The 12,354-nt window shown below is 53.1% G+C and overlaps 1 protein-coding gene across 3 annotated transcripts in view; it reads left to right on the forward strand.

Moving 5' to 3' along the window:
* Positions 1-12,354, forward strand: part of LOC103214812 (uncharacterized) — a 682,137-nt gene that overhangs the window by 492,051 nt on the left and 177,732 nt on the right. The gene's annotated exons all lie outside the window — the stretch shown is intronic.

Genomic DNA, 12,354 nt, shown 5'->3' on the forward strand with positions numbered 1-12,354 from the left:
GGTCATGATCTACAGTAAGCAACAAGAAAGCAGCACTCAACAAGGCAACTGTGGAGAGCCAAGGGCTGCCGGCAGCCTCTTCATCACCCTCGGGGTGAAGGCAGAGGAAGAAGCAGCCCGTGGGTAGCATGTGGTAAAAACCTAGCAGAGGCTCCAACTAACCCAAAGTGCATCGTAAAATATCATAACAGGATGCCGTGGGAGAAATCTACAAAAGACTGTTGTTTCAAAAACAAGAGTCTTTTTTTTTTTTTTTTTTTTTTTTTTTGAGACAGAGTCTCGCTCTGTGGCCCAGGCTGGAGTGCAGTGGTGCGATCTTGGCTCACCGCAAGCTCCGCCCCTGGGTTCCCGCCATTCTCCTGACTCAGCCTCCCAAGTAGCTGGGACTACAGATGCCCGCCACCGCGCCCGGCTAGTTTTTTGTATTTTTAGTAGAGACCGGGTTTCACCGTGTTAGCCAGGCTGGTCTCGATCTCCTGGCCTCGTGTTCCACCTGCCTCAGCCTCCCAAAGTGCTGGGATTACAGGTGTGAGCCACTGTGCCCGGCAAAAACAAGAATCTTTTATGCAACAACCAGGAGACCACAGGCTTTCCCAGCCTTGTGTTTGAAGGTTTCTGCAGGAATTTCACCTTGTTTTCACCCAGCTGTGCTTTCTGTGCATTTGGAAATGATGCCACCCGCATGTATCTGTGTGGCAGCAAAATCCAGGCTACGGCCTTCTGTCATTTTCTTGCCAGAAACCGGCAGAGCCAGCACCAGCCCAGCACCTCCCAGCAGGCCCTGGAGGCCACTCATGGTACCCCCTGGCTACTTGGCTGCCACTGGTGCTGCCGGAAGTCAGGAACAATGTGGCCACTGCCGCCCTCCACTTCCTCCGTCAGTATTTTTAGCGTCTTTTCTCTGCCAACCCAACTCACAGACATGCCACATGAGTTCACCTACAGGAGCAGTTTGGATATTCTGCTGTTTAACAGCCTTCGCGCTTACGCAGACCCAGGAGCAGGACTGCGTGGTTGAATATACCGTGACAAAGCCCAGGGACACGGCGCGTTGCAGGTCAGCCGCTCGCAGCTGCCAGCTACGGGTGGTGTCCACTCTTACCGGCGTTGGTTCCACTGGAAACCTGATCCTATCTCAATAATGCGGTGACCCTGAGCTCTAAGAAGCTTCCTGCCTTTTAAAGCATTTTTCTTGTGCAGCCCATGGTGACATGACAAACAAGCCGTCCACGTACCTTCGTGTGTGCACAGAGGGTCCCCGGCAGTGGGTGTGGCTTCTGTGGCTCAGGTTAGAACCCAGCCTCTGTCCCCGTCCATCTGTGTTCTAGCTCACCGTGGTTTCCCAGGCTTAAACAGGTGGACCAGCAAGTCGCGCGGAGCACGTGTTTGGACTGTGGCCCCGCGGCCCCGCCCCCTTCTGCGGCCCCGTCCCCCCACCCCCACCCCCAGCGACTGTCACTTTCTCTCTCTCGCTGCCCTCTCACTCCTGTGTGCTAGTGAAGGCAGGGTCACAGCTCCACTCACAGCTCCGCTCACAGCTCCGACACTCCAGTGGCTTCACGTGACGAAAGTTTTATTTGTCCTCACTTCGCAGTGCCGTATGTTGGTTTTTGGGGTGGAAGAGAGACCCTACTCCATTCCGTGCTTCAGAGACTGTTGGCTGGAACTCAGCCTCACAGCTGCACTGATGGCGGCTTAGGTACATGAAGTCACCGGTGAGCCAGGAAGATAGTGAATGGGTGTCATGAGCATCAAGCCAGCCTCTGACTCTCCTGAGACTTACGAAGAACAATGCAATGGCTTCACAGTCCACCTTCTAAAAGCCTTTTATTTTATTTTTATTTTATTATTTTTGTTTGTTTGTTTTTTGAGACAGAGTCTCACTCTTGTCTCCCAGGCTAGAGTGCAATGGTGTGATCTCGGCTCAGTGCAACCTCTGCCTCCCGGGTTCAAGTGGTTCTTCTGCCTCAGCCTCCAGAGTAGCTGGGATTACAGGTGTGCTCCACCACACCCGGCTAATTTCTGTATTTTTCGTAGAGATGGGGTTTTGCCATGTTGGCCAGGCGGGTCTCAAACTCCTGACCTCAGGCGAACCACCTGCCTTGGCCTCCCACAGTGTTGGGATTACAGACATGAGCCACCACACCCAGGCCATAGTCCCCATTCTTATTTGGTATGGGAAGCAGTGATTCAAATTTTAAAGATTCCAAATCTACCACCTCATCATCATTTGGGAGCAGGCATTGCCTGGCCGCCACGCACCTAGCACGCTTCCAGACACTGACCCTGCTGCACACTTTATGACCTCTCTGTGGCCATGTTGAGCTGATTGAAATGGAAGAATTTCCCTGAAATCAGAATTGTCATCTGCAATGAGATTTCCAGTTTTGATCCTGGTCCCAGGGTAACATCGTACTTAACTTTGAGACTTAGCTCTCATGTTACTTCCCTCTGAAGCCTCCCAGCTCTTTTCTTCCTCTCTTCAAACTCAGTTCCTGGGTTCCTACATTTTCCTAATGACCTGCAAATCCCCATGGATCCCAGATCTGGGTTATGCTGTCCCTGGTGTTTCGTCTCCCACGATGCAAGCTCTTGGGATGGTGGCTGCTCTCTCTGCACTTGGAGCAAGCACCGTGCACACCGTTGATGCTCAATTGATGCCTATGAAACTGACCTAGGTCACGGCCTCAAATACAGCTACACAGAATGGGACTGGAGGCCTGAAATGCTGCCTGTGCCTCGTGGCTTCTATCAGAGGGGTCATTACCAAGGAAATGGAGAGGGGCTCAGTTCTTGACCCTAGTTCTCATATTTCTCAAACTTTGAGAAAACAGTTCTTCAAATTCTGCCTGTGTCTCTTTTCCTTTTTTCTTTTTCATGTTTAATGTTTGTGGGTACATGAGATATTTTGATACAGGCAGGTAAGGTGTAATAATCATGTCTCTTTTCTAATGGACAAATGAGCTTCTGTTCTGTTGGGGCCGTTGTTAGGGAACAGAATTCTTCCCTGAAAGGAGAGGGCTAATGTCAGCCACTGAGGAACGGGCAGATGGCTCCAGGGACAGAAAGCATGCAGTGCGGCAGAAGCCTCAGCCCAGGGGAAGAGAGCCCCTTCCTCTGCCTGGCTGTGCTCTTGGAGGCTTAACCCCAAGGCTACAGGGACCCTGGTGGTGCAGAAGGAGAGGCTTCTGCTCCAGACAGGCCTACCCAATGGAAGGGAGCTGGCACCAGGCGCCTCCAGGAAGGTCACATCTGAGGAGTCGGGGCTGGAAATCTCTCCTCTGCAGTTCTCTCGCCCCGAGCCTGCAGGGAAGTCATGTGAACACAACAGCCTGGCCTCCTGGGAGCTCTGGGAAGTCCAGGTGTCTGAACCTTGCTTGATCTGGAGATATAAGAGGGAGAGGCTCCTGGGGCCCCCGGGTGTTGATAGCCTGATGGGTGAGAAGCGCAAGTGGGAGTTTGAGAAGTGAATATGCTCCCTGCGTGGTAGGATGGTGGGCAAAGCTCTGCGTATTCAACCTGGCCGCTGTCTTCGTGGGGCAAATGGACTGATTCCTTTTTAAGCATAAGTAGACGTCAAAGATGGCATCTAGCAACAGATTCTTCCTTCTGTGTGCACTAAGAGTGGAGATTTCTTGATCTCAAAAAGAGGAATTAGAAAGTAGTAAACGTTCATACCTTCTCTTGGCAAGATATAAAATTTTGCAGACTTAAGCCATAAGATGTAAAATACATTCTGTAAAATATAAAATGTGGGCATTGCATATTTTTGTACGTGGGCATCACACATATACACGTGGGCATCACACGTATACACACACATTCCCTCCAAGGAGTGAATCAGTAGCATCTTCTGATTCCTCAGGAACAGCATAGAATGTGGTTTGGAAAATGCCGTCTTGACCCAGTTTGGAAGCCCTGGCTAGAGGTGGTGAGGTCCCTTCTTCAGCCCACACCCCGACCACCTGCTTACTGGGTCACCCTCCGGGCCACTATCTGAGCTGATCACACCAGGGCAGGTGCCGGACAGCTAGAGACAGCCCCGGTGCTGCCGGGCCTGCCAGAATTATTCAAACCAGCCAGTCCTAAGTCTGCCTTCCCTGCCCCAGAAATGGCCATAAAGGCTGGTGGATAGAGGCTCCCACCACAGCCCCTCTCCCTCCCGGCCCTGTGTGCCCTGCAGGGTGCTGCTTGCCTCCTTCTCCTGGAAGCAGTGACTGTAACAAACTTTTCTCAATGGCCGTTGTCTCCCAATCTGCTGGCCTCACACCACTTAAATAATAATAAAATCTGGCTGGGCGCAGTGACTCACACCTGTAATCATGGCATGGGAGGCTGAGGTGGGTGGATCACCTGAGGTCGGGAGTCCAAGACCCGCCTGACCAACATGCTGAAACCCCATCTCTACTAAAAATACAAAAATTAGCCGAGCGTGATAGCAGGCACCTGTAATCCCAGCTACTGGGAAGGCTGAGGCAGGAGAATCACTTGAACCTGGGAGGCAGAGGTTGGAGTGAGCAGAAGTCACACCACTGTACTCTAGCCTGGGCAGCAGAGCGAAACTCTTTCTCAAAATAATAATAATTTAAAAACCTATTAAAATACAGTGGTAAATCAGCCTGTCTTTTTCCAGATGAAGGATCAAGAAGTCCATTGGCTTCTAGGCCAAGGCTGTGCTGGCATCCCTGACACTGTCCACCCCTGCTCCTCTCCATCCACTGGAGGCGAGGCGAGTGGGTGCATCTGGACCCACGGTGGCTGGGGCAGTTGCCGTTATCTCGATCCTAATGGGAGAAGGCTCTGGGTGAACCCCTGGTGCAGCAGCAGCCAGGCAGTGACTGTAATGGCCAGGAGAGGGGCTAGGGGATCTAATTCGTATTCTATGTTTGCCTGTAGTTGACCTCATTTGATTTCTAACTGCAGCCTCTCGGTTTTGCATCCACATTTTATCTTCTACCTACATAGGGTTCTGTTTCCATCTGATTCAGAATAAGATGCTCTCTGACCTGAGGTCGGGCCTCAGTCCACTAGGTTTGAGGATGAGACCCTGGTACACCTTTTCCTTCAGCCAGTAAGGCGGTGCCTCCCCTGAGGGTCTCTCTAGCATTGTGTGTCCTGGGCGCAGAGGGGCCCCAGGCGCGAGTAGGGGCCGCACATCCTAGGATGACAGTGGACAGGGTGGGGCTGGTGAAGGGAAGTCGTATCCCGCCGGGAGTGATGTTGGCAGTGCTAGGAGGCGCTGGGTGGGTGCCGTGCTGGCCTGGGGGAATGTCACTCAGGCCACATGGTTCTTGAGGTTCCAGATCCTGGATGGACGGACTCCCTGTCCCTGTGGCGCTCATGGCTGTGACTCGATGGGCAAGGAGCCTTCTCTTCCTTGTGCCCTGGCCTCCAGATACTTACCCCACGTCTTGCCTTTCATTCTTTCTCTAGTCCTTTTGGCAAATGGTAAAGTGGGGGAATTCCTGCTTTTCTCACAAACCTCCTGCTCCTGGCCTCTGGGTGGATGTGTGCTGAGGCACCGCCCCACTCCGAGGGAGCCCTGTTTATGCCCCCTTACTGCTCCCCAGTATCTGGGCTTCAATACTGCTCCTCACCAAAAGGGTGATGGGACCCCCCTTGAAATTACCATCAAAATGGGGTGGGAATCTCAGCCAGTGGATCCCCAGAGACTGGCTCCATCCACCCCAAACCCGAGGCTCCTTCCTCAGGTCCAAGTACCCGGAGTGCAGGCACCTGTCTACCTGAAGACGGGGCCCATGGTACCTTTGGGAGGCTGCGAGCTGGCCCAGGTGCTCCTTTACCTCAGCAGAGGCCATGAGCCCCGCAGCCTCCATTGTCTCCCAAGGGCACGAGTGTAGCCACAGCCATTGCTCCTGCCTTGGAGAAGAGCCGTCTGTGAGCCAGCCAGATGCCTGCAGGCCAGCGTCTCACGGAGAGCAGGACACCGAGATAAATGGTGTGCCTGCTAAGTGAAGCTGATGAATGTTGGTGGCTGAAACCATCAGGAGGAGGAATAGCTGAACCTAGGACTGCACACCAGAGAGGGCGGCATGAGAAAGAGCTCCGGACCCCATCAGCGAGGAGCCAGCCCTGCCAGGGGGACCTCTCGCCGGTTCCGACATGCACGGTCAACCTCCAGGAGCCCTTGACACTGATGAGGGGCCACCCAAGGAGGGAGAGCTGGTGGGGGGACCCACAGCCCCAGTCCCCACCTTCTCCAATGCTGTGGCTGCTCCTGCTCCTAGGGCAGCCCAGGCAGCCTCACACTCCTCATTTTATGGAGGAAGAATGGAGACTCCAACAACACAAGCCTGGCTGTTTTTCCTGCAGGCTTCGTGTGCTCCACCCGTGTGTCTAGGGGCTGATCCTCTGAGAGTCACAATAACTCCATCCCTAACACCTACAAGACTGACACGTGGTGTTTATTTCATTCTTGTTGAACTGATACGGTGGCTGCAGCCACTCATCTCCTCATCTGCAATGCTCCAGGTTTAAATTTCTTAAGATATCATATTGCTCCTGACTCTGAGTCATGAAAGTCCTCCAAAAGAATGAATATTTTGTTTTGTCCAAAAGCCTCAGGGTTCTCTGAGCAGAGCTGACACTGCAGGGCCTCTGGAGAGAAAGAGTTGGTGTCTTTGAGTCTCTCCTGCAGGGAGCCCAGACTGATTCTTACTCTGTAGGACCAGACTCCTCAAACTCTGAAATGCCTTGACAGATCAAGGAGGGGCTGTAGAAGGACTCTTTCCAGATATGGGGGTTTCATTCTCATCCTGCAGAAACTGGCCAGGGGCCCAGCAACCTGGAACCATCACACCCCAAGGAGCAGAGGGGACCAGCATCGCTCAGCAGGAATCAGGTCTGCTAGCAAGAAATTGCAGCAAATCACCTGCAGACACTGGTCCTGCAGCTTTCTCTGGAGGGAGGGTGACTGCCTGGGAAGGCTTGCATCGAATGGGGCAGAACTCTTGCTTTCCCTCTTGTCTTGAAGGTGATATCTTTTATGTACCAGTGAAGTATGCCGCCAGGCATTGTGCGTACTCTCTGAGCGTCAATGAGCTGCTATTAGGATACTTTCTGCAAGGTCGTTCTGGGTACAAGGTTGTCATGACCTGCAGTACCAACTGCTTTGAAACCATCACGGCCCCCGAACAGCAAGTTTCCTGGAACAGGAGCCTTCATTTCTGATGGTCTTGCATCCATGTATGTTAGGGTCCCATTGAAGAGGTTCCTAGATTAATTCTGCCACTGAGAGAGGAGTTGGGAGCTCAGCATTGCTACTGGAAAGAATTAAAGAATTCACAACAGTGCATTCATGCTAAATCTGCTGCATCCATTATGTGGGTCCTTAGTTCAGTGTGCATATCATGCCCTGCCTGAATTTGCATGACCTTCTTCTAGCAAGTCAGCCTGTCCAGGGTCTCCCATGGGCCCAGTGCATGCCTGCTCAGGCATCACAGTTCACTTACTACAGGCCAGCCTGACTCTGTGGGTTCCTAGCTTGAACCTCTTCAATGACATCCCGTTGCCAAGATATCATCCACACTGCCTACAAAGCCCAACAGCATCTGGCCCCTGCAGACTGTCCCTAGACTCTTCTCCCTCCCAGAGTCCTCCCATTCCACTCCTTTTATACCTCCAGGCCCCTGCACACCATTTCCCTAAACATTCTTCGTCCCCACACTGTTCCACATCCTTCACCCAACTAACCCTGCCTTTCCCTGATGAACTTGGCAGGTACCTTCTTACAGATGGATCCCCCGCCCAGTATCCCAGTCTGGGTTAGGTAGCCCCTCTGTGTGTTCATAGCCCTTGCTCCTCTTCACCAAAGCACCTTTTAAAGACAGGGTCTTACTCTGTGGCCCGGGCTGGAGTGCAGTGGTGTGATCGTGGCTCGCTCAGCCTCCAACTCCTAGGTTCAAGCCATCCTCCCACCTCGACCTCTCAAAGTATTGGGATCTGAGGCGTACACCACTGCGTCCAGTCCCAAAGCACTTTGTCATTGCCCATTTTTCCTCCCTTAACCATGAACACCCATGTATGCAGCGCAATCCGTGCCTGAATCTTCTCGGTGTTCACCTGTGTGGCTGATCACTGCCAATGCCTGTGACTGCCTGGGGCATGCCTCGAGGTTGCAGGGGTGAACAGCTGGTGTGGGGGGCAGGCTGGAAGCAGCCTTGCAAGCAGCTCTGGCCAGAATTGATGGGGACCTGGGGATGAGCGCCAGCCTCCTTGCCCCTTTACGAGGGCAATTCTGAGGTGGGTTCCATACTGCTTCCTGGGGTCCCACCATGGGGCGAGGGCAATTCTGGGGTGGGGTTCATACTGCCTCCTGGGGTCCCGTCAGGGGGTTAGGCTGCAGTGGACTGCAGCTGTCACTTGCCTGGTGGGCACCGTTTCTCACCCCACCCCACACCCCTCCATGGGAGCAAGTGGCCGTGTCTCTCCTGGGATCACTTTCCACTTAAGCCTCTTGCCCTCAAGTCCTTGTCTAGGGTCCCCTCCCAGAGGAGCACACACTGAGACCACCTAGGAAGCAGGTATGGGTGGACGTCAAGAAATACTCCTTAAGTAAAATACAATACACTTCAAGTAGGTCTGTTGTGTCAATGTCTCTAAGGAAGGGTCTGGTATGAGGGAAGCGGTGGAGAAAAATCATGACCAAAATGAGATCACTGACAAATGGCAAGGCTTGGAATCCTCGCGAAGAACGGGGACACTTCACTCCAACTCCAATAGGCGGAGCCTCTGTGTGCAGTGACAGGACTTTCGGATCCTACAGCCAAGCCCAAAGGCAGTGAGATTTCCTATTTCTTCTCTGCACACCGCAAGCCCCTTTCTCCCGCTCCCCAGCCCTGCCACAGTGGCATTGTGGAGCTCCCCATGCTGAAACTGAACTTAGATCTCAGACTCAGGTTCTACCAAAGCAGCACGTGCTGAGGGCGGAGCTTGAGGAGAGAGAGGCGTTCAGGAGGTGGGGGGCCCTGGGAAGAGTGCACGGGGCCAGGGGTCCGGGCTTCTCCTTCTCTTTCACCTTAGAGGAGAGATGCAAGGGTCCAGTTCCTCAGGTTCCCACATCTAAAGGCTTCCAGGGACCACACTGACCAGCCGTCTGGCTCATTATGTGAGGTTTGCACGCCTTGCTCCCTTTCCACCTCCCATGCTGCCTTTCTTCCGCCACCCTGCCCTGCTCAGCCTCCTTGCCTTGTAGTTCCACTAAGTGCAGAGCTTGGAGTGAGCCTCTGGCCCCAGGCTCAGCCAGCACTGCAGTTTCTCAGTGTGAGGCTCCAGGGGTCAGGCTGTGGCACACGTTTAACCTGCCTGGCTCAGTGCAGCAGTGAGTGACCCACCAAGACGTGGTGGGAAAGCGGCCTGGGAAACTGAACCGTAATGTGTATACACCCTTCTTGCTGCCAACAAGAGCAATTTGAGAGTAAAATGCTCCTTTTCTCAATGAAAGCTTTAGGCCATCTTTCTCCCTTTCGCATGTGCTTTCCTGGAAGCTGTGTGTCAGGACAACTGCTGCCTCAGCAGCAATGATATTACCTGATGGTCGGGACTTCTCACAACTAAACAGACTCTTACACAAAGCATCCAGGGCCGCTCAGCCACCTGGGAGGGACCTAGCGAGTCACTCTCTCAGCTTTGGAGAGGAAGACGCTGGCGCTTCCGGAGGCGGCTTCACGGAGTGACCACGGAAACTGCCGATGGGCTCTGACATGAACTTGTTAGTTGATTAAGGCTTGAAGTGAACACCTGCCTAGCACTATTTGCCGGTGCTTCAGTTACTGGAGTCACACATGGTGGAATAGGCGATCTGTAAGATTGGAATTAGAGTGAATCCATTTAGAAAAAGCTGGAAAACAAATTATCTCTATCTGCTCTATCTGATCAAATAGAAGATGGGGTGGGAAAGTGTTCCTGACACTTTCCTCTAGAACAGGCTGGAATGTTGTATGTCCCAGCCTCTCCCTGCTATGACTAAGTGTGAGCGAATGGCCGTGGGTCACAGTGACACTGTCCTCATAACACATCCTGACAAAGGGTGGGAGGTGGGGCCTCCCTCTAGGATCTGGGGAAAGGACTGGGCTGGTGCATTTCTTTCTGCCCCTGGCGCTCGTCCCCTGAGGGGTGTACCAGAGCACATCCTCTCAGTGTCAGAGCACTCTCTGTATCAGAGCACAGCCACCAAGGAGTCGCTGGACCACCCCCAGGTGTGTGGACGCTCACCCCACATTCTGTCCTCTCATTCCTCGTGTAGCTTTTTCTCTCTCCCTTCTCATCTTCAAACAAATGGCTTTCTTTTCTTCTAAAAAGGCTTCTTTATAATATTGTGTCCACTGGACTCACTGCCTAACTGTGGGAGTTTCCAGGGAGGCCCACCCTCTGCAGCAGGTCTGTGGCACTGGTGTGTACCTCCTCTGGCCTTCTGAGGCCGGCCCCCTCTGCTGACATGAAGGGGAAGGTGGCTGGATCATGGTTTGCCCCACACAGGGCTTTAAGGCAAACAGAAACAGCTCTGAGCCCACTGGACATCCTCTTGATTTCGGGGAACTCATTTGGGGCCACCCAAGCCCGCTCCAGCCGCAGGCCAAGGTCTCCTGTCTGGAAGGAGCACGCGGGAGCTGGTGCTGCCTTCTCCCATCTGCTGACCTTCCCCAACCAGAAAAACAATTTTCTTCTGGAAGGGAGATTTTAATGAGCTGCAAGGTTCAGGTGGTGACTCGAGACTGTGGTTTAGCCCCCACCTGCCAGGCCCCTCCCAGCCCTCCAGCCCAGCTGCCCCTTCCCCGGGCCTTCTTCCCCTGCCCCCTCCACCTGCCCCCTCCACCTGCCTGCAGATCTCAGCATCTGCTGGCCACCCGGACCCGGGAAGTCAGCCTGTCGGAGTGACTTGCCTGCAGTCAGACCCCAGAGCGGGAGAGATGGGACCTGGGGAGGCCTCTGGGGCTGTTACACCAGCCTCAGTTTGGGGCTGGATGCACAGGAGGCAGGGAAAGGCCAGCCTAGACCTAGAGGCGGAGACAGAGCGCTCCCCACAGTCCCTGATGCCGGGGCAGAATCTGACCGCGAATGTCGCTCTAGAGCTGAGGTCCACGAATGATAAATCATAAAGTTTCCTGTGGACATTTGTAAAATAGGAAAGTTTTTTTCACTATGTTACTCCCTATTTGATTTATATTCTATGACTTTGTATGGGTTGTGAGTTTCATGTGGCCCCAGGAGAGGAAGACACCTGCTGCCAGTGTCCGTGTGCTGGTCCATTGTCAAGAGGGAAATCGGCCTAAACAACCGGCCTCCAGATCTTATAACTGCCCCAAACTGCCACTGGTCATGCTCTAGGACCATGTCCATATTTTTGGCCACCACTCCCACCCAAGCCTGTCCTTGGCCTCTCTTTTGAAATCCATGTGACTTAGAGGAACAGGCACCCCACCCCTTCCTCCTGGGCCTCCCTATAAGCATTTGTGGCCAAGATGAATGTTGAGTTACACCCACTTTGAGATTTTCCTGGGCCAAATCCATCTTGAGGAATTGGGGGGCTCCTCAGCCGAGTTCTGGAGCAGACCCCAAACTGTGTGGAAGAGACTTGGTCCAGGCGGGTCCTCCTCGGCCACTCCCAGCAGAAAGGAAGTACAACTCCCACTGCTCTCATCAGCTCTTCCCTGGGGTCGGCCTGCCAGGCTGACAGTCACTGTGGCTGGACCCTTCCCCAGTCCCAGGAGACAACTGTGTTCTGACACTGCAGATCCCTCTTGATGGGCCATCACCGGAGGCAGGATCAAGGGCAGTCCTGTTTACCGAGGACGGCCCTTCCACGGGGTCTCGGATCCACTTCTTACCTGGGTTGTGTTATTTCAGCTCCTGCAAAGCGTTGCTTTCTTGACTTTTTCTTTGCTGTTTTCCACTGTCTTACTCTGGGGGCAGAAATGTGACATGGCCCACGAGTGTGTTCCTCTATTTACCGTAGAGCTGTTGGTGGAGACACTGCTCCTTACCATACGTGCGTCTCCCGCATAGGCACCTTCGGGGGACGTATTTCTGGATTTAGTACTAGAATTTTAGGGCTTTCTCCTAGACAAATGGTTTGTTTTTATGTTACTGATGTTTAATCACCTATCTGATCACACTGGGCTTTTGGCAGTAGTTGCCAGAAAGTTTGGAACTAAATGCGTGGCCAGCTTCTTGCAGGGGTACCAGTCCTCACCATATGACTCTGTACTTGTCCTGGACTTCTCAGGGGTATCACTTCTTCCCACACTCCCTTTGGACTGCTTTCCTCATTCTTCTTTGTTTGCCGTATTTATGTAAGCCATCATCAATTCCTATCGTAAATGCTTTTTATTGGAA

This window comes from Chlorocebus sabaeus, chromosome 3, assembly GCF_047675955.1.
Source record: "Chlorocebus sabaeus isolate Y175 chromosome 3, mChlSab1.0.hap1, whole genome shotgun sequence".
NCBI classification, from domain to species: domain Eukaryota; kingdom Metazoa; phylum Chordata; class Mammalia; order Primates; family Cercopithecidae; genus Chlorocebus; species Chlorocebus sabaeus.